Below are 18,223 nucleotides of genomic sequence, written 5' to 3' on the forward strand. Positions count from 1 at the left end.
AGCCCGAAATGCGGATCAGCTCCCTCAATTAAGGCGCCCAACTGAACAAAGGAAAACGGAAACAACCGGAATACGGAATCCATGGACCGGACCGTGAACTGGAATACGGAGTGCACGGACCGGACCGTGACAATGTAATTTTATAAAAACCTACGAGCAGCCAGACATTTTATCTTTGAATGTATCTGTGGGTAATCAGGCAACCTAATTAACTGCATATTCCCGCCAAACGCGTTAAACTAGCAGCAACACACGTCAAAGTTGCTGGTGAACGCAGCAAGTCAGACAGCATCTATAGGAAGAGGTACGGTCGACGTTTCGGGCCGAGACCCTTCGTCAGGACTAACTGAAGGAAGAGCTAGTAAGGGATTTGAAAGTGGGAGGGGGAGGGAGAGATCCAAAATAATAGAAGAAGACAGGAGGGGGAAGGATAGAGCCAAGAGCTGGGCAGGTGATTGGCAAAGGGGATGTGAGAGGATCATGGGACAGGAGGCCCAGGGAGAAGGAAAAGGTGGAGGGGGGAAACCCAGAGGATGGGCAAGGGGTATAGTCAGAGGGACAGAGGGAGAAAATGGAGAAAGAATGTGTATATAAATAACGGATGGGGTACGAGGGGGAGGTGGGGCATTAGCGGAAGTTTGAGAAGTCAATGTTCATGCCATCAGGTTGGAGGCTACCCAGACGGAATATAAGGTGTTGTTCCTCCAGCGTGAGTGTGACTTCATCTTTACAGGAGAGGAGGCTGTGGATAGACATATCAGAATGGGAACGGGACGTGGAATTAAAATGTGTGGCTACTGGGAGATCCCGCTTTCTCTGGCGGACAGAGCGGCACTTTTGTTTCATTGTCAAGAATACATCTCCTTGTCCCTGAAATAATCGAAAACTCAGTACGTCGATAATTGTTCTGCAGAAATTCAACGAACTACCATGCCTTTAGAGTTACGCAACACACATCAAAGTTTCTGGTGAACGCAGCAGGCCAGGCAGCATCTCCAGGAAGAGGTACAGTCGACGATTCATGCCGAGACCCTTCGTCAGGACTAACTGAAGGTAGAGTTAGTAAGAGATTTGAAAGTGGGAGGGGGAGGGGGACATCTGTCTCTGTCTCTGGAGACAGCTTATCCACTGATGTCTACTATAAGCCTACTGACTCTCACAGCTATCTGGACTATTCCTCTTCTCACCCTGTCTCTTGCAAAAATGCCATCCCCTTCTCGCAATTCCTCCATCTCCGCCGCATCTGCTCTTAGGATGAGGCTTTTCATTCCAGGACGAGGGAGATATCCTCCTTTTTTAAAGAAAGAGGCTTCCCTTCCTCCACTATCAACTCTGCTCTCAAACGCATCTCCCCCATTTCACGCACATCTGCTCTCACTCCATCCTCCCGCCACCCCACTAGGAATAGGGTTCCCCTTGTCCTCACCTACCACCCCACCAGCCTCCGGGTCCAACATATTATTCTCCGTAACTTCCGCCACCTCCAACGGGATCCCACCACTAAGCACATCTTTCCCTCCTCCCCCCTCTCTGCATTCCGCAGGGATCGCTCCCTACGCAACTCCCTTGTCCATTCGGCCCCCCCATCCCTCCCCACTGATCTCCCTCCTGGCACTTATCCGTGTAAGCGGAACAAGTGCTACACATGCCCTTACACTTCCTCCCTTACCACCATTCAGGACCCCAGACAGTCCTTCCAGGTGAGGCGACAGTTCACCTGTGAGTCGGCTGGGGTGATATATTGCTTCCGGTGCTCCCGATATGGCCTTCTATATATTGGCGAGACCCGACGCAGACTGGGAGACCGCTTTGCTGAACACCTACGCTCTGTTCGCCAGAGAAAGCAGGATCTCCCAGTGGCCACACATTTTAATTCCACATCCCATTCCCATTCTGACATGTCTATCCACGGCCTCCTCTACGGTAAAGATGAAGCCACACTCAGGTTGGAGGAACAACATCGTTTGCCTATCACCTGTCCAGCTCTTGGCTCCATTCCTCCCCCTCCTGTCTTCTCCTATCATTTTGGATCTCCCCCTCCCCCTCCAACTTTCAAATCTCTTACTAGCTCTTCCTTCAGTTAGTCCTGACGAAGGATCTCGGCCCGAAACGTCGACTGTACCTCTTCCTAGAGATGCTGCCTGGCCTGCTGCGTTCACCAGCAACTTTGATGTGTGTTGCTTGAATTTCCAGCATCTGCAGAATTCCTGTTGTTTGCCTTTAGAGTTTTTTTTTTACAAATTCCTTACTGAGTGAGCTCATTAATTATTTGAAAACATGGTCTGGAATTACAGGTTCTCCTCCGTCAGGCGATCTCCTCAGCCACTGGAGTTCTGACCTTGTTTGTTGTTGTAAATGCAAATCCAGACAAAACATCGACTCTGGTGGGACTCGAACCCATAACCTTTGAATTACTTCATTTTTGGTCATTAGAAGTCCAACACGCTATCCATTGCGCCACAGAGCCCACACTCAGCAGCTTGGATGCATGCAAATTAAACTTATTCAACAGGAAATTATCATTTATTGACTATAAGCATTCATGTGTTGTTGTATTTGGCCCAAGGAGCTGGGACATTCCCCCTTTCGTTCGCTGACTAGAAACTTTCCAGTCTCCTAGATGCTCTTCTTTACGAAAGCTTACTCTCTGTTTATCTTTAAACCCTGTGTTTCCATTGGAAATGCCAACACTGAAAATGCTGCCAACGTTCAGCGGACCCGGCTGTGGTTTTCGGCGGCTTACAGAAGAAAGACAGATAATGGTAAGATGGAGGGAACGCAGAAGGTTTTGGAAATGTACTTTCTTCGTCCCCAGATGCTGCCTGAGCTACTGAATGTTTGCACTATTTTCTACGTTTATGTCAGATTCTAGAGTCCGCAGGTGCTTTTTATTTCATAAAAGGTTGATCTTGTTTTCCGACCGAGCGTAAAGCATCAACATTTAACTTTTGAACTTTTCCAGAGCTGAGAGAGAGCTGCGCATTTGCCCGTTATTTGCCGAAGCCATGATTCGAAAGGGTGAAATGCGCTGAATTCGAGAAAGCACATTCCGCAGACATTGCGATGACAAAATCCCGACGGGATTCAAATATCGTGTCTCCACGATGACTGGCAGCAGGTTACATGCCAAATAAGGACCGGAGAAATTCATCATCCATAGAAAAGCTTTTCCTCTTCTTCTCTTCCCAGGCGCCGCCGGCGCAGAACTGGGTCTCATCCCTACCGTCGACTCCACATTCATCTTCAAAGTTGCTGCCTGCCCGACTGAGTTCCTCCAACATTCTGTGTGTGTTTTCCAGAGCCCTGTTTGGAGATTGCTTTCACTTTACTGACACAGAGACGGTGCTCACATGATTTCTGGTCATATTTTCATATTCGCTAGATTCACCGAGTGGAACTTAAAGTAGCCTTCCTCCCCCTCCTTGCTGCCTGGTCAGTGCTTTATTCGGCAACACATATAAAACGCTGGAGGAATCAGCAAGTCAGTCAGTACCTCTGCAGGAGAATAAACGGTCAACCTTTCGGGACGAGACGCTTCATTAATACCTTCACTGATACTCTGGGCTCTGCAGAGCAGGGTGGATGCTATTAGTATTTCACTAAGTCGGCTTGCTGATCTTCAGCTGCCGGCCTATTGAGCTTAAACTGACTCTCAACCAGCACTGGGAACATACGGTAAGCTTGCCGCTGCCCTGACCCGCTCTCTTATTGCCCCGTCTGTCATGGTCCCGTCTGGCAATTCCCCATCTTGCTATTATCTCGTTAATTCGGCCTTAATCCCCTCGTCTGATTTCCAATCATTCCCAGTTCCACTAATTACAGCATACCTGGTTCCTATTAGCGAACATTGGATAAAACTCGGGCGGCACAGCCATGCTTTGCCAGTTTGTTGGTCGACTCTAGTATCAGTAAACCTCGTTTCCTGATTCCTTGGGACTGCCAGTTCTCAGCTCCGCATCATTTCCTGGATACTCTACGTAAACCTTGTCCCCGTGTAAAGACTCTCCTGGATACCGGTTCCCCGTTCGCGGCGGTGCTAACACCTCACGACTCTGCCTCCGCGCCTGTGTCCTGCACTTGGGTTCGTCCTCAGCCTCGTCCTTGCAACACCGTCAGCGCCAACGCAATGTAAGTTTTGGACACGTTCAACAGGATGTGGTTCGGATAAGGGATTTTGGTCCGAAAGGATGACTGCTTTTTCCTCAGATGCAGCCTGATCTGCGTCTTGCTCACCTGACCAAACGCCTGTTGTGAAAACTGGAGAACAACGTTCTCTCTAATTTGTTTTTACAGACCAACCACCTCTCTGAGCTGGATTTTTAAAAATATGGATTATATTCATTAACATGTAAATATTTCACAATTATATGAACGTAATTTCAATACTATATTATCATATAAAAGAAAATTCTAGCTGCACTATCACAAAGTCTATCAGCGCGAGAGAATCTCAGTTGCTGCGCAGACGCGCACCCATGTAGTTTTGAGTAATGGTTTTCAACTTTTTTATATGCCTTGTATTTCTTTGGCACCCTGGTGAAGCCCATGGACCCCTCCTCAGTATAACCATAAGACCATGCGACCATGAGACATAGGAACAGAATTAGGCCATTTGGCCCATTGAGTGCGCTTAGCCATTTCATCATGGCTGATCCATTTTCCGCACAGCTCCAATCTTCGCCTTCTCCTCATATCCCTTCATGCCGTGACCAATCAGGAATCTATGAATCTTTGTATTAAATGTACATAAAGACTTGGCATCCACAGCTACTTGTAGCAACGAATTCCACATATTCACCACTCACTGGCTAAAGAAATACCTCCTCACCTCCGTTCTAAAAGGACACCCCTCTATAATTTGAGGCTGTTTCCTCTAAGGACGCTCCCACCAGAGGAAACTTCCTCTCCACATTCACACTATCAAGGCCTTGCACCATTCGAAAGGTTTCAATTAGGTCACCCCTCATTCGTCTGAATTCTAGTGAATACAGGCCCAGAGACATCAAACACTTTTCATATGACAAGCCGTTTAATCGTGAAACAATTCTCCTGAACCTCATTGAACCCTCTCCAATTTCAGCACATCTTTTCTAAGATAAAGGGCCCAAAATGCTCAGAATAATCCAAGTGAGTCCCTGCCGGTTCTTTATAAACACTCAACATTACAATGCTTTTTTATATTTCAGTCCTCTTGAAATGAATGCTAACATTGCATTTGCCTTGCTCACCACAGGCTCAACCTGCAAATTAACTTTAGGGAATCATGCACAAGGGCTCCTAAATCCCTTTGCGCCTTGGATTTTAGTTTTTTCTCCCACTTAGAAAAAAATCAACTCGTTCATGTCTTCTACCAACGTGTATGATGATACACTTCCCGATACTGTATTCCATCTGCCATTTATTTGCCATTCTCCTAATCTGTCCAAGTCATTCTGTAGTCTTCCTACTTCCTCAAAGCTACCTACCCCTCCACCTATATTCATATCGTCTGAAAACGTTGCAGCAAACCATCAGTTTCATCATCCAAATCATTCACATATAACGTAAAATAATTCGGCCCCAACATAGTCACCTGTGGAAAACCACTAGTTACCGGCAACAACCAGAAAAGGCTCTCTTTATTCTATTCCTTGTATACTGCCCAGGGCTGGATTTAGTGTGGCCGGGGCCCCTGGGCTGGAGGCCGTGATGGGCCCCTGCCAACACCGTAAAATGCTGCTGTGCCAAGCAAAAAAAAAAAAGGCAAAGGTTGTACTGGTCTAAATATCAAAGCTGTGGACCAAGGCATTGGTTTAGGCTATAAACTTACAGGCCTTCAAAGGGAGGACAGAAAGTAATGCAGATTCTTAGTTTGAAGGACAGCATCTCAAAAATTGACCTCGGCTTATTTAGCTTGGTAAAGTTATGAGGGAGATGAAGTAAGATGTACCCAATCTTAAATCTTTGTTTAGCTATTGCTGCACATACCATAGGCCTCATTTCTCAACCAATACCAAAGCATTTTTATCTCGGTATTTTTCTCAACCGTGTGTTCTGAGAAAATGAAATAGAAATAAGAGACAAAAAGGCCAAGAGAGATGGCACTATGGCAAACTAGGAAACCTGACAATACTCCAACAATCTTTTTGAAAAATGAGATCTAGCACATACTAACCTATTACTGTGCTGTGTGACTTGCAGAGTAAAGACCACTTATTACTTACTAGGTTTGTAAACAGTCAACTATTAGCCTATTGCCACAAAAACAGGAACAGCACTGACACACAAGCCTAGATATTTACAAAGTCAGAACCTTGTTTTTCAAAATTAAAGCCTAGTTCTTCTGGATTTCTTCACATCAAAGTCCTTGATCAGATCACTAAAATCCAGTTTCCGAACAAGATCACTTTCAGGTGACATCAGAGTAAGATGACTCAGCCTGTCCTGTGCCATTGTGGATCTGAGCCTATTCTTCACTAGCTTGAGGTTGGAGAAAGATCGCTCACCACTTGCACTTGTGACAGGGAGAATCAGGTAAAGCCTCAAAGCAATGCTTACATTTGGGAAGATGACCTGCAAGTTTTTTTTTCTCTGAGGAAGCATAAAAGCTCTGTTGCGGTGAAATATCTTTGCCACTTACAAATTCTCTGAAATGGACAATCTCCTCCACACAAAAAAAAACAAACAGCCGGTGGAAGAGGAATATAAGAGCCGGTGCCTTGATATGTACTTACCATTTACGAGCTTGCGTTTGAAGTGAAATTTGGAGAAAAAGCGTCTCTGCTGTTTGTATACTCGTTCCGAAGCTTTGATATCCGCATCCTTATTAGAAACATAGAAACATAGAAACATAGAAAATAGGTGCAGGAGTAGGCCATTCGGCCCTTCGAGCCTGCACCGCCATTTATTATGATCATGGCTGATCATCCAACTCAGAACCCAGCCTTCCCTCCATACCCCCTGACCCCTGTAGCCACAAGGGCCATATCTAACTTCCTTTTAAACATAGCTAATGAACTGGCCTCAACAGTTTGCTGTGGCAGAGAATTCCACAGATTCACCACTCTCTGTGTGAAGAAGTTTTTCCTAACCTCGGTCCTAAAAGGCTTCCCCTCTATCCTCAAACTGTGACCCCTCGTTCTAGACCTCCCCAACATCGGGAACAATCTTCCCGCATCTAGCCTGTCCAATCCCTTTAGGATCTTATACGTTTCAATCAGATCCCCCCTCAATCTTCTAAATTCCAACGAGTACAAGCCCAGTTCATCCAGTCTTTCTTCATATGAAAGACCTGCCATCCCAGGAATCAATCTGGTGAACCTTCTTTGTACTCCCTCTATGGCAAAGATGTCTTTCCTCAGATTAGGGGACCAAAACTGCACACAATACTCCAGGTGTGGTCTCACCAAGGCCTTGTACAACTGCAGTAGTACCTCCCTGCTCCTGTACTCGAATCCTCTCGCTATAAATGCCAGCATACCGTTCGCCTTTTTCACCGCCTGCTGTACCTGCATGCCCACTTTCAATGACTGGTGTATAATGACACCCAGGTCTCGTTGCACCTCCCCTTTTCCTAATCGGCCACCATTCAGATAATAATCTGTTTTCCTATTTTTGCCACCAAAGTGGATAACTTCACATTTATCCACATTAAATTGCATCTGCCATGAGTTTGCCCACTCACCCAACCTATCCAAGTCACCCTGCATCCTCTTAGCATCCTCCTCACTGCTAACACTGCCACCCAGCTTTGTGTCATCCGCAAACTTGGAGATGCTGCATTTAATTCCCTCATCCAAGTCATTAATATATATTGTAAACAACTGGGGTCCCAGCACTGAGCCTTGTGGTACCCCACTAGTCACCGCCTGCCATTCTGAAAAGGTCCCGTTTATTCCCACTCTTTGCTTCCTGTCTGCTAACCAATTCTCCACCCACACCAATACCTTATTCTGGCAGGACTCCGGCCCTTTCTTAGCCCAGTACGCTCGGAGTGAATCATCTAACGTTTCCTTTCCCCAGCGAGCAGGATCAGTGCTGTAAGGATCCTCAGTAGCGGAAACGTTAACATCAATGGCGGCCCGACTTGGTTGTTCGCAGGCCTCTGTGGTCGGGAATCCCAAAGTCATGCCCTCTGCCTCTTCAACTTTAGCTGCTGACTGCGACAAGGTGGTCCTGTGCGAACGCTGATGCTAGCGCTAGCTGTTGAACAAGTCTCCATTTGTCCACCTGTCTGAGACTGTGACAAGAGCGACGATACTGCTGCATCATCGAGAACAAGTTTAAAACATTCTGTCAATTTTAATGTCCTTTTTTAATGCTTCTTTCTCAGGGTCCCCTTCTTCTTGTTTCTTTTTTTTTTCTTTTCTGTGCTCCACTTTCGTATTTTTTTTTTGTCCGCCATGATGATAGCTACCTGTTTAGGGCCCCTGGGCTGCAGCCCAACCTAGCCCTGCCTGAAGTCCAGCCTTGCTCCTGCCAACCAGACACTGCCGTATCGGTTCCAGAATCATTCCTGTAATACCGTGAGCCCGTGGCCTGTTAAGCAGCCTCGTGTGTGGCACCTTCGTGAAAATCCAAGTACACATCAACTGATTCTCCCTTTTATATCTTGCTTGTTACTTCTTCAAATAAGCCCAACAGATTTGTCAGGCAAGACTTTGGGCACCCTGCATGGTCAGTACTTAGTAACACCCCCTTTGGCAAGTATCACAGCTTGTAAACGCTCTCTGTAGCCAGCTAAGAGCCTTTCAATTCTTGTTTGGGGGATTTTCGCACATTCTTCCTTGCAAAAGGCTTCTAGTTCTGTAATATTCTTGGGTCATCTTGCATGCAATTCTCTTTTGAGGTCTATCCACAGATCTTCGATGATCTTTAGGTCGGGGAACTGTGAGAGCCATGACAAAACCTTCAGCTTGCGCCTCTTGAGGTAGTCCATTGTGGATTTTGAAGTGTGTTTAGGATCATTATCCTGTTGTAGAAGCTATTCTCTTTTCACTTTCAGTTTTTTTACAGACGGTGTGATGTTTGCTTCCAGTATTTGCTGGTATTTAATTGAATTCATTCTTCCCTCTACCAGTGAAATGTTCCCCGTGCCACTGGCTGCAACACGAGCCCAAAGCATGATCGATCCACCCCCGTGCTTAACAGCTGAAGAAATGTACTTCTCATGAAATTCTGCACCCTTTTTTCTCCAAACATAGTTTTGCTCATTACAGCCAAAAAGTTCTATTTTAACTTCATCAGTCCACGGGACTTGTTTCCAAAATGCACCAGGCTTGTTTAGATGTTCCTTTGCAAACTTCTGATGCTGAATTTTGTCGTGAATGCAGGAAAGGTTTTCTTCTGATGACTCTTCCATGAAGGTCATATTTGTGCAGGTGTCGCTGCACAATAGAACAGTGCACCACCACTCCAGAGTCTGCTAAATCTTCCTGAAAGTCTTTTGAAGTCAAACGGGGGTTTTGATTTGCCTTTCTAGCAATCCTATGAACAGCTCTCTCGGAAAGTTTTCTTGGTCTTCCAGACCTCAACTTGACTTCCACCGTTGCTGTTAACTGCCATCTCTTAATTACATTATGAACTGAGGAAACGGCTACCTGAAAACGCTTTGCTATCTTCTTATAGCCTTCTGCTTTGTGGGCATAATTTATTTTAATTTTCAGAGTGCTAGGCAGCTGCTTAGAGGAGCCCATGATTGTAGGGACAAGGTTTAAGGAGTCAGAGTATTTATAAAGCTTTGAAATTTTCATCACCTGGCCTTTCCCAACGATGACTATGAACAAGCCATAGCCCTAACAAGCTAATTAAGGTCTGAGACCTTGGTAAAAGTTAGCGCTGTGTGTGCGCCTCAGGCTTCTGTTTCTCCTTCTTGACGGCTACAATGAGAAGAGGGCATGCCCTGTGTCGTGGGATTCCTTAATAATGGACAAAGCCTTGTCTTGGATACTACTGAGACTAATAGCCAAGATGGAGCTGAATAATTTTGCAACTTTCTGTAGCTTTCGGTCCTGTACTGCAGCAGCCCCACTATCCCTCACCCCCAACAGACACATACTAGACATATGCAACCTGTCAGGATGCTCTCCAGTTTACAGCCGAATATTTTCATACTCCTAATGAAACATAGCCGCGATCTTCGCAGGCCAGGATGCATCTATGGAAATCAAAAGCACCGTCGATGTTTCGGTCCGAAAGCCTTCTGCAGGATTGGAGAAAAGAAAACACTGAGGAGTAGATTTGAAAGGTGCGGGGCGGGTAAATAGAAACACCAGGCGATAGGGAGAGGGATGAAGCCAAGAGATAGGAAGATGATTGGTGGAAGAGACATCAGGCCATGGAAGAAAAAAAGGGGGAGGAGGAAGACCAGGAACTCCAGAGGGATGGGATGGGCGGGCAACAAGATTACATGAGAGACGAAACGGGGGGTGGGAAATGATGAAGGGGGGGGAGGGTGGGGAGGCATTACTTGAAGTTTGAGAAATTGATATTCACGTCATCAGGTTGGAGGCTACCCAAACGGATTGTAAGGTGTTGTTCCTGCAACCTAAGTGTGGCCTTCTCACGTTAATAGAAGAGGAGGCCTTGGATAGACACATCGGAATGGGATTAGGAGTTGAAATTAAAATGGGTGGCCACCGGGAGACGACACTTCACCTGCGAGTCTATTAAGGTTATGTACTGAATTCGGTGCTCCCGGTGTGGCCTCCTCTATATCGGTGAGACCCGACGTAGATTGGGAGACCGATTCCCGTGCAATTACGCTCCGTCTGCCAGAATAAGCGGGATCTTCCAGTGTCCTGCTGAAGGGTTTCGACCCGAAACGTCGACTGTGCTTTTTGCATAGATGCTGCCTGGGCTGCCGAGCTCCTCCAGTATTTTGTGTGTATTGCTCAGATTTCCCGCATCTGCAGATTTTCTCTTCTTCCGACAGTTAAGAATCCTCATTTGATCTGCCCAGTTTTGCAAAATTTTAAGGAAAAAAAAATAAAATGACGCACTTCCTTCTACACATTGATCGACAAGAAATTGCAGTACGGGGATATGGACAGTAACACGGATATATGGGTCACAAATGTCAGAACACGCTATTTCACCGTTTGGTGTCTTAACGTATACTGGGCGCAGAGCTGCCTGATAGTTGACCAGCTACGTTGTACGAGCGTCTGCTGACAGCGGGACGTCGATCATGTCTGATATAGCGGCGGATCTAATAACTACTGTAATTTTGAAGCGGTGATAAAGTAGTAAACTACATGGTGAGATATTTGCACGACTGTATTATGATATGAAAACATCTGTGATTTTACTTGGTGACAAAATATGTACTGCTAATATCACTGTGGTTTGTTTTTTGCTTACATTCATAATTGAAGGAGATGTTGTATTTCAGTTAGAGGTTACTGAAAATGGAGAAGTAATATTTTTCCTATCCAGGTTCACTGACACGTGGAATCTGTCCGAAGTGTCACTGGAACCAAGACGGAACAATGGTGGTGCAATTCAAACGCCTGTGTCAGCGGGAGTATCTTTCAATTGCACAAGTTTACTGTCAAAATTATCGTCAGCGGACACGGCCCACGGATTCGATGTTTTATTGATACTGAGAATGATACGTATTTAAAGGTATTTTACCAACAGACTCGCTGGCCAGACCCGAATAATCATTTGGCGTTTACAATGTGCATCGGGCCCCTTTGTGTTCGCTCTGTCGCTACCATTCTTCCCGGTGTACATACCTGACCCGCAACCGCTCGAATTGGCGGTTCGACACTGTATTCGGAACCGCTTCACTTCCGAACGCAAGTTGGAGTGAAATAGTTTTCACGTGTTCTATGTATATCGCACGTCTGGATTGATTTTAGTGGGATTTCATCATCATATGAAGGATCTCTTTCGAGATGCTGGTGTCGTGCTGAGTTTGCAAAAAATTCCCGATTAGGAAGCGTTCTCCTGTCGCCACAGCGGGTGCCTGATATAGGGCGGCCTGTACACAATAACGTGATGTTCTCCACCCTCACTCTCTCTCTGACTCGCTCTGTGCTCTCATACGTTCGCAATTTGAAGAGTAAGATGCTTCTTCTGTCTGAGGCTGTTCCTACAGCTGCTGAGAATGATGTGACCTAGCATTCCATCTTCAATGTTTTCCGTAGCCCATTGACTTCGTGGTCTTAATGAAAACAATTGAGAAGAGCGTGATCAACAGTCGATATGGTGACGTGATGCGTGGGCACAGACTGATGTGTTTTTCTTTCATTTTCCTGCTTTATTTCCATATTCCCCTTCTGAAAGAGGGCCAGTTAACGGCCAGATATTTTGCTTACTGCTTGGTCTGCGGACGTGGTAGGTCATTGATATGCAGAAGCCCCCTAACGCTGCGGAATCATGGCCGATATCATCCAGTTCCAGTTCCATTTCCCGCGGTATCTGCGAGGTCGGGCTTTCAGATATAAATGAGTTGTGCTTCGGTCTTGCGCAGGAATAATATTTCAGCTTTGGCTTCGGGATATGAACGGAGTTCGATTCCGGTCGCTCCCGTGAAACTCTACAATATTCCTGCTGCAAGCATCAGCAATAACACTGCAGCGTGTAAACTGCTGATGCTATGCTATTCCATGCGGTGGTCGCAAGGGTGGGGCACAACGGTTCCGTTCCGGCTGGCATTTCACCCGATAGTCCCGCCATTCTGTTGCTATGCCGGTGGATTTTCGCCATTTCTCTGTCTAACTCTTTCACACTTTGACTTCCCGTTCACATCTCCCTGTCCGTTCCTGTCTTTGTAACTCACTGCTGTTTTACCGTAAGCCGACTCATAAAGAAACTCTGTACCGAAGTCTCTCTTTCTCAGTCCCTGATTGGATTTGCACCTGACGACGAAATTTGGAAAGGATTGGGGTGGACAGGGAAAGAGCGTTGAGACGAAATGTCAGCCAACGTGTAATCCAATTTACCACCTCTCCATATATACCTAGCGACTGAATTTTCCTAACTAACCTCCCATGCGGGACCTTGTCAAAGGCCTTACTGAAGTCGATGAAAGACAACATCTACTGTCTTCCCTTCATCCACTTTCCTGGTAACCTCCTCGAAAAACTCCAATAGATTGGTCAAACATGACTTACCACTCAAAAAGCCATGTTGATTCTCCCTAATAAGTCCCTGTCTATCCAAATGCTTGTTGATTCTGTCTCTTAGTACTCCCTCCAATAACTTACCCACTACCGACGTCAAATTTACCGGCCTATAATTTCCCGGATTACTTTTCGATCCTTTTTTGAACAACGGAACAACATGAGCCACTCTCCAATCCTCCGGCACCTCACCTGTAGACACCGACATTTTAAATATTTCTGCCAGGGCCCCTGCAATTTCAACACTAGTGTCCTTCAAGGTCCGAGGGAATACCCTGTCAGGTCCTGGGGATATTCTTTCAAACATGCGCCGAACGAAGAATTTTCTTAATGTCCCTAATATATCTGCCTCTACCATAATCGCTGGTATTGCGTTCCACGAACTTGAAACCTACTTCTGACCCACCCTTTTGACTTCTATACTTTCCTCTATTCATCTTAAAATTATGCGTTGCGGTTCCGTTGTATTAGCTACTGCCGCCCTGAGACCTAGTCGCTTGATGTCCACTTTGGCTATGCTTCTTAGCATCTTATATTTCTCAATCTTCCTTCGCTCCAAAGAGAGAAACTCTAGCAGCTTACTCATCATCTTTTTTAAAAAAGACGATTTTGAGAAGATGCAGAGAAGATTTACCAAGATGCATTAGAAAGCAAGTCTTATAAGGATAGCTTGAGTCTTTAGGGTGATTCTCCACACCTCTCGGACAGCGTGGCCGTGACCGTGAGAACACTGTCCCACAATTCACCTTGTGGACTAATTGCAACACCTCACTTCGTTTAGGCCGCGACGTCAGAGGTCGGACAATCATGAACAAGTGAAGATAGTTATAAATCATGCGATTCCCAGTGGGTGGTGCGACGGCCGCAGCGCAGGAGGCATTCTCTCTTCAAAGTGTATCCGTGTAAGAGCGAATCAGAAAGTGAGTGGGCCATGGGATGCTGTGCTGTAAAAACTGTCCTGCGACCGTTGCATCAGGAAACCGCCGTGACGAAAGGAGATCGTCCTGATCAGAAACTTGTTGCAATCTCAAAACGAAAGCAGCATCTGCGCAGAAACCTTGCTCTGACAATACTGTATCCCACTAGAAGCAAATCAGTCTGGCGAAAGACGTGGATCACCTGAAAGGTAATTCACTCTTACTCGCAATTGGAAGTGGAACGGTTCCTAGTACAGGGTCTAACCCGCAATGTGAGCCGTTGTGGATCAGGGACATACACCGTGAAGATTAGAAGCGGTTGAGCGAACAGAAATGCATTATCATATTCAGGATAATGTGGGATACGGTGATATGTTACAATTTGTGCTGTAAAAGGGCGAGAATGAGATGAGTGAATGTTGTCGATTACGGAAGGAGAATAAATGAATGGTTGAGAGCCTTTCCAGTGTGACGAAGAACCAAGTTATCAGAAGATTGATGCTGATGAGAGAGATAAGAGAGACAAAGAGAGAAGCGTTCAAAATGTTAATGAGAGAGAAGAGAGATTAAGGAAAAGAGGCACAGTTCCGAGTATTGACAGACCGGTTGCTTTGAACCTGAACTGTTTGAAGTTTGATGAACAGGCGATACCCCAGCAGGGTGATAGAAGGAACAGGTTCGCTAAGGCACGACAGACACCACGAGATCACGAGATAACGAGACCCTGGAAGTGCGGTGTGCCCCCACAAGCTGGTGGAGTGTGGAGGTCTGGTCGCAGGACCGACCATAAACGCACAGGGTGAAAAGATACGATCGGCGGGAACCTGGTGTGTGTGTCCGCCCTTGCCTGGGTACCGGGTTCACCGCGGAAGAACGATCGTATGCGGAATGGAGAGGTCACAGTCGGTTACCTCAGAAGACAGTAAAAGGGCTCGCCCGAAAGCTAACTGCGAGGAACATCAAAGGTCTGTTTGATTCGAAATTTGCATTCGCTTTCTCTCTCTCCAACGGCACAACAGCGATTACTGCGAACTGTACTAAGCTGAACTGAACTCTGCGTCACTTGAGACTGATCACTTTACCCCTAGACTGAGATAGAGCTTGATTGATTCCTATTATCCTAGTTCTTTGTACATGTGTGTTTTATCATTGCTAACTTGTTGCATTTATATCCTTACGATTAGAGTACTGTGTTACTTATTTCTTTAATAAAACTTTCTTAGTTCTGGTGATCCAGACTCCAACTAAGTGGTCCATTTCTGCTGGTTTGGCAACCCAGTTACGGGGTACGTAACACCAGTAAATTGATTTCAACAAAAGGGCTTCGGGTTGTTTCTGCCTGGTTTCGAACCAGGGACCTTTCGCGTGTGAGGCGAACGTGATAACCACTACACTACAGAAACACAGCATTACTTTTGCATGTCCCGCAGCAACAGATCAGTATAGATATCTGTACAATGCACACTTGCAGATAATTGTTCGGTCCCCGTTCAAGAGACTGATGGCTAAAGTATCTGAAAATAATCAAGCTCAGTATTCATAAGAGTTTGAATCAAGTGTATCAGTTACGCGTCCAACAACATTCAGGGCAACCCCGCCGTAACTCAATGTGATTCCCGCTGAATCAAGGCCCGGTGTTTGAATTTAATCAAATATTTCACAATCCGCCTGTACTCCCGTGAGTTCCTTTCTGCATCTGCGAGACAGTGACGCTGTTTTGAATCGGCTGGGCATAGATTTTAATAATTAACGAAAACAGACATGAGCAATAACAACACCTACTGAGGAAAGTGGGGAAAAGATAAACCTACCAGGAAGAGAAGGGTTGGGAATGGACAAAACAAGAGATTCAGGCACTTCGCCCAACCCCCAATGTCAACCGTTGCGGATCAGAAAGATTGGAACATTGGATGTGGAAGATTGTAAGCAGATGAGCGAACCGCGCACGCCAGCGGCTATATTTCATTCGAGGTTTGGGGAGATTCCGTATGTCACCAACAACTCTAGCAATTTTCTACAGAGAACATTCTAACTGGTTGCATCGTCGGCTGGAAGGGCCGGTGCACAGAATCCGAAACGGCCTCAGAGTGTTAGCATCTCAGCCAGCTGCATCATGGCGGCAGGTTACCCAGCATCGAGGATACCAACCCCCAGGACGTGCTTTCGTCTTACTCTATCATCAGTGAGGAGGAACAGGAGCTGAGGACACACGCTCAGCTGTTTCGGGAACGGTACCTACCGCTCCGTCATCGGACAAGGAATCAACACATGAACACCACTTCACTACACTCGTTTACGTATTTAGTTTATACTACCTATCTATCTAATCATGCTGTCGCGAAGGAAAACATTTCCCGACATATGCCAGAGATATTAAAAATCACTCGGATTCGGATTCTGATTCTGAGAAAGAGTACAGTGGGGTCAATTGTGTTCATGCCAGGCGCGCAGCATTGAATTGGTCCTGTCCTTCGTCCAGCCGGAGGTGAGCATTGAATATGGATCGGATGCTTTCAAACTGCAAGAGTAAACCTCGCGTTTCTGCAGCAAGACCTTCGACCGTTCTCAAGGTAAACGGAAACGGCAAATATTAGCAATTCCATGAAAAACTGGAGTACGAGTAGAACCGGGGCGATCTTCGTGTGAGGCGAGCGCGATAAACGCTACGCGGAAAAAGAACACTAATATTAAAAAGAGGCTACTGTATGTTTAACCTGGAACTAGCTGAACGTTTAAGAGGAGATAGAAAGATGAGATTTCAGTCAGCCGGTCGGTTACGGCAGAAATCAGAAGGTGGTGCAATGTTACAACGCGTTTCTCGAGGTTTTCGGCAGTGAATTTCTGTCGTAACGCACACAAAATGCCGGAGGATCTCAGTAAGAGGTTGGTTTGGATTTTCCAGGTCAACTATATTCTCGTCCACGTAACAGAGAGAAGGAAATAGCTTGCGGTATTGCCTCATTCGGACGATTTGCCGCAAGCCTTCGCATCAACTTCCCGTCCTCTCTCGGTACATCGTGAAGGACGCTCACTTCCTTGGAGCCAAGCTGACGTGTTGGAGTTGAACAAAACACGAAGCCTGGCTGCCGAAGGCAAATTCCCTGCCCAGAATCTCTCACCAAACCTAACTGCAAATGCTGTAGAGTCCATCGTGTTTTGATGTATTTGGGCCATGGAGCTCTGGTTGATGGTGACCCTTTGCATTAACTGACTGCGACATTTCCCTTGCCGAATATTTACTTTCTGTTGATCTTCAAGTGCTGCGTTGTTCTAGTGAAAATATCAGAATTGAAAACGCTGGCAATGATGATTTTGGTTTTCAGGCAACCGTAGTTGACATCATCATCAGCATTATGGTCAAGTCGAATGGTGTAGGCGATTATGGTCCCATGACCACGATTGTTCATGGCAAATTTTTGTACAGAAGTGTTTTGCCATTTCCTTCTGGGCAGTGTCATTACAAGAAGGGTGACCCCAACCATTATTAACACTCTTCAGAGATTGTCTGCCTGGGATCAGTGGTCCCATAACCCGGACTTGTAATTTTGTAATATGCACAAACTGCACCCATGATTTCACGTGACCCTGGTGGTGGGGTGGGGGTGACGAAGTGGGTGCCACACATTGCCTAACGGTAACCTGCAGGCTAGCCGAGGGAAGAAGCGCCTTACGCCTCATTTTGGTGGAGACTTATCTCCACCCCTCCACCCAAGCGAAATCAAAGAGTATAAACGGAAAAGAGTCAGCATGTAACAGCAAAAGTTAGTGGGAAATTAGAGGAGTGGGAAATTTAAAACCAACAGAATACAACTGAAAATAGCCATAACGCGAGAAAGGATGAAACATGAAGATAAACTAGCCAACAATATAAAAGAGGATACCAAAAGTTTTATTTTTTAAAATTCAGATATGTAAGGAGTAAAAGAGAGGCGACAGTGTACATCAGACAGCCGGGATATGGCAACGGAGTGCTAATAATGGGGGACAAAGAAATAGCGGCAGAGCTTAGTAAATATATTGCGTCAGTCTTCACAGTGGAAGACACGAGCAGTATGCCAGAAATTCGTGAGTGTGGGGAGCAGAAGTGAGTGTGGAAGGTGAACCAGAAGGCGCCTGGGTAGCTAAAAGGTCTGAAGGTGGTAACTCACCTGGATCGGATCACCTAGACCCCGGGGTTGTGAAGAATGTAGCTGAAGA

The 18,223-nt window shown here is 46.0% G+C and overlaps 2 non-coding genes across 2 annotated transcripts; both read right to left on the reverse strand.

Annotated features, from left to right (window-relative positions):
* Positions 1–2,376: 2,376 nt before the first annotated feature.
* On the reverse strand, positions 2,377–2,467 carry trnar-ucu (transfer RNA arginine (anticodon UCU)). Its single transcript is given in 2 exon segments — positions 2,377–2,412; positions 2,431–2,467. It is a non-coding gene; the product is annotated as a tRNA-Arg (tRNA).
* A 12,889-nt stretch (positions 2,468–15,356) lies between these two features.
* trnav-cac (transfer RNA valine (anticodon CAC)) lies at positions 15,357–15,429 on the reverse strand. The gene has a single exon. It is a non-coding gene; the product is annotated as a tRNA-Val (tRNA).
* Positions 15,430–18,223: the final 2,794 nt, after the last annotated feature.

The sequence above is a fragment of the Mobula hypostoma genome, chromosome 2 (genome assembly GCF_963921235.1).
Source record: "Mobula hypostoma chromosome 2, sMobHyp1.1, whole genome shotgun sequence".
NCBI lineage: Eukaryota > Metazoa > Chordata > Chondrichthyes > Myliobatiformes > Myliobatidae > Mobula > Mobula hypostoma.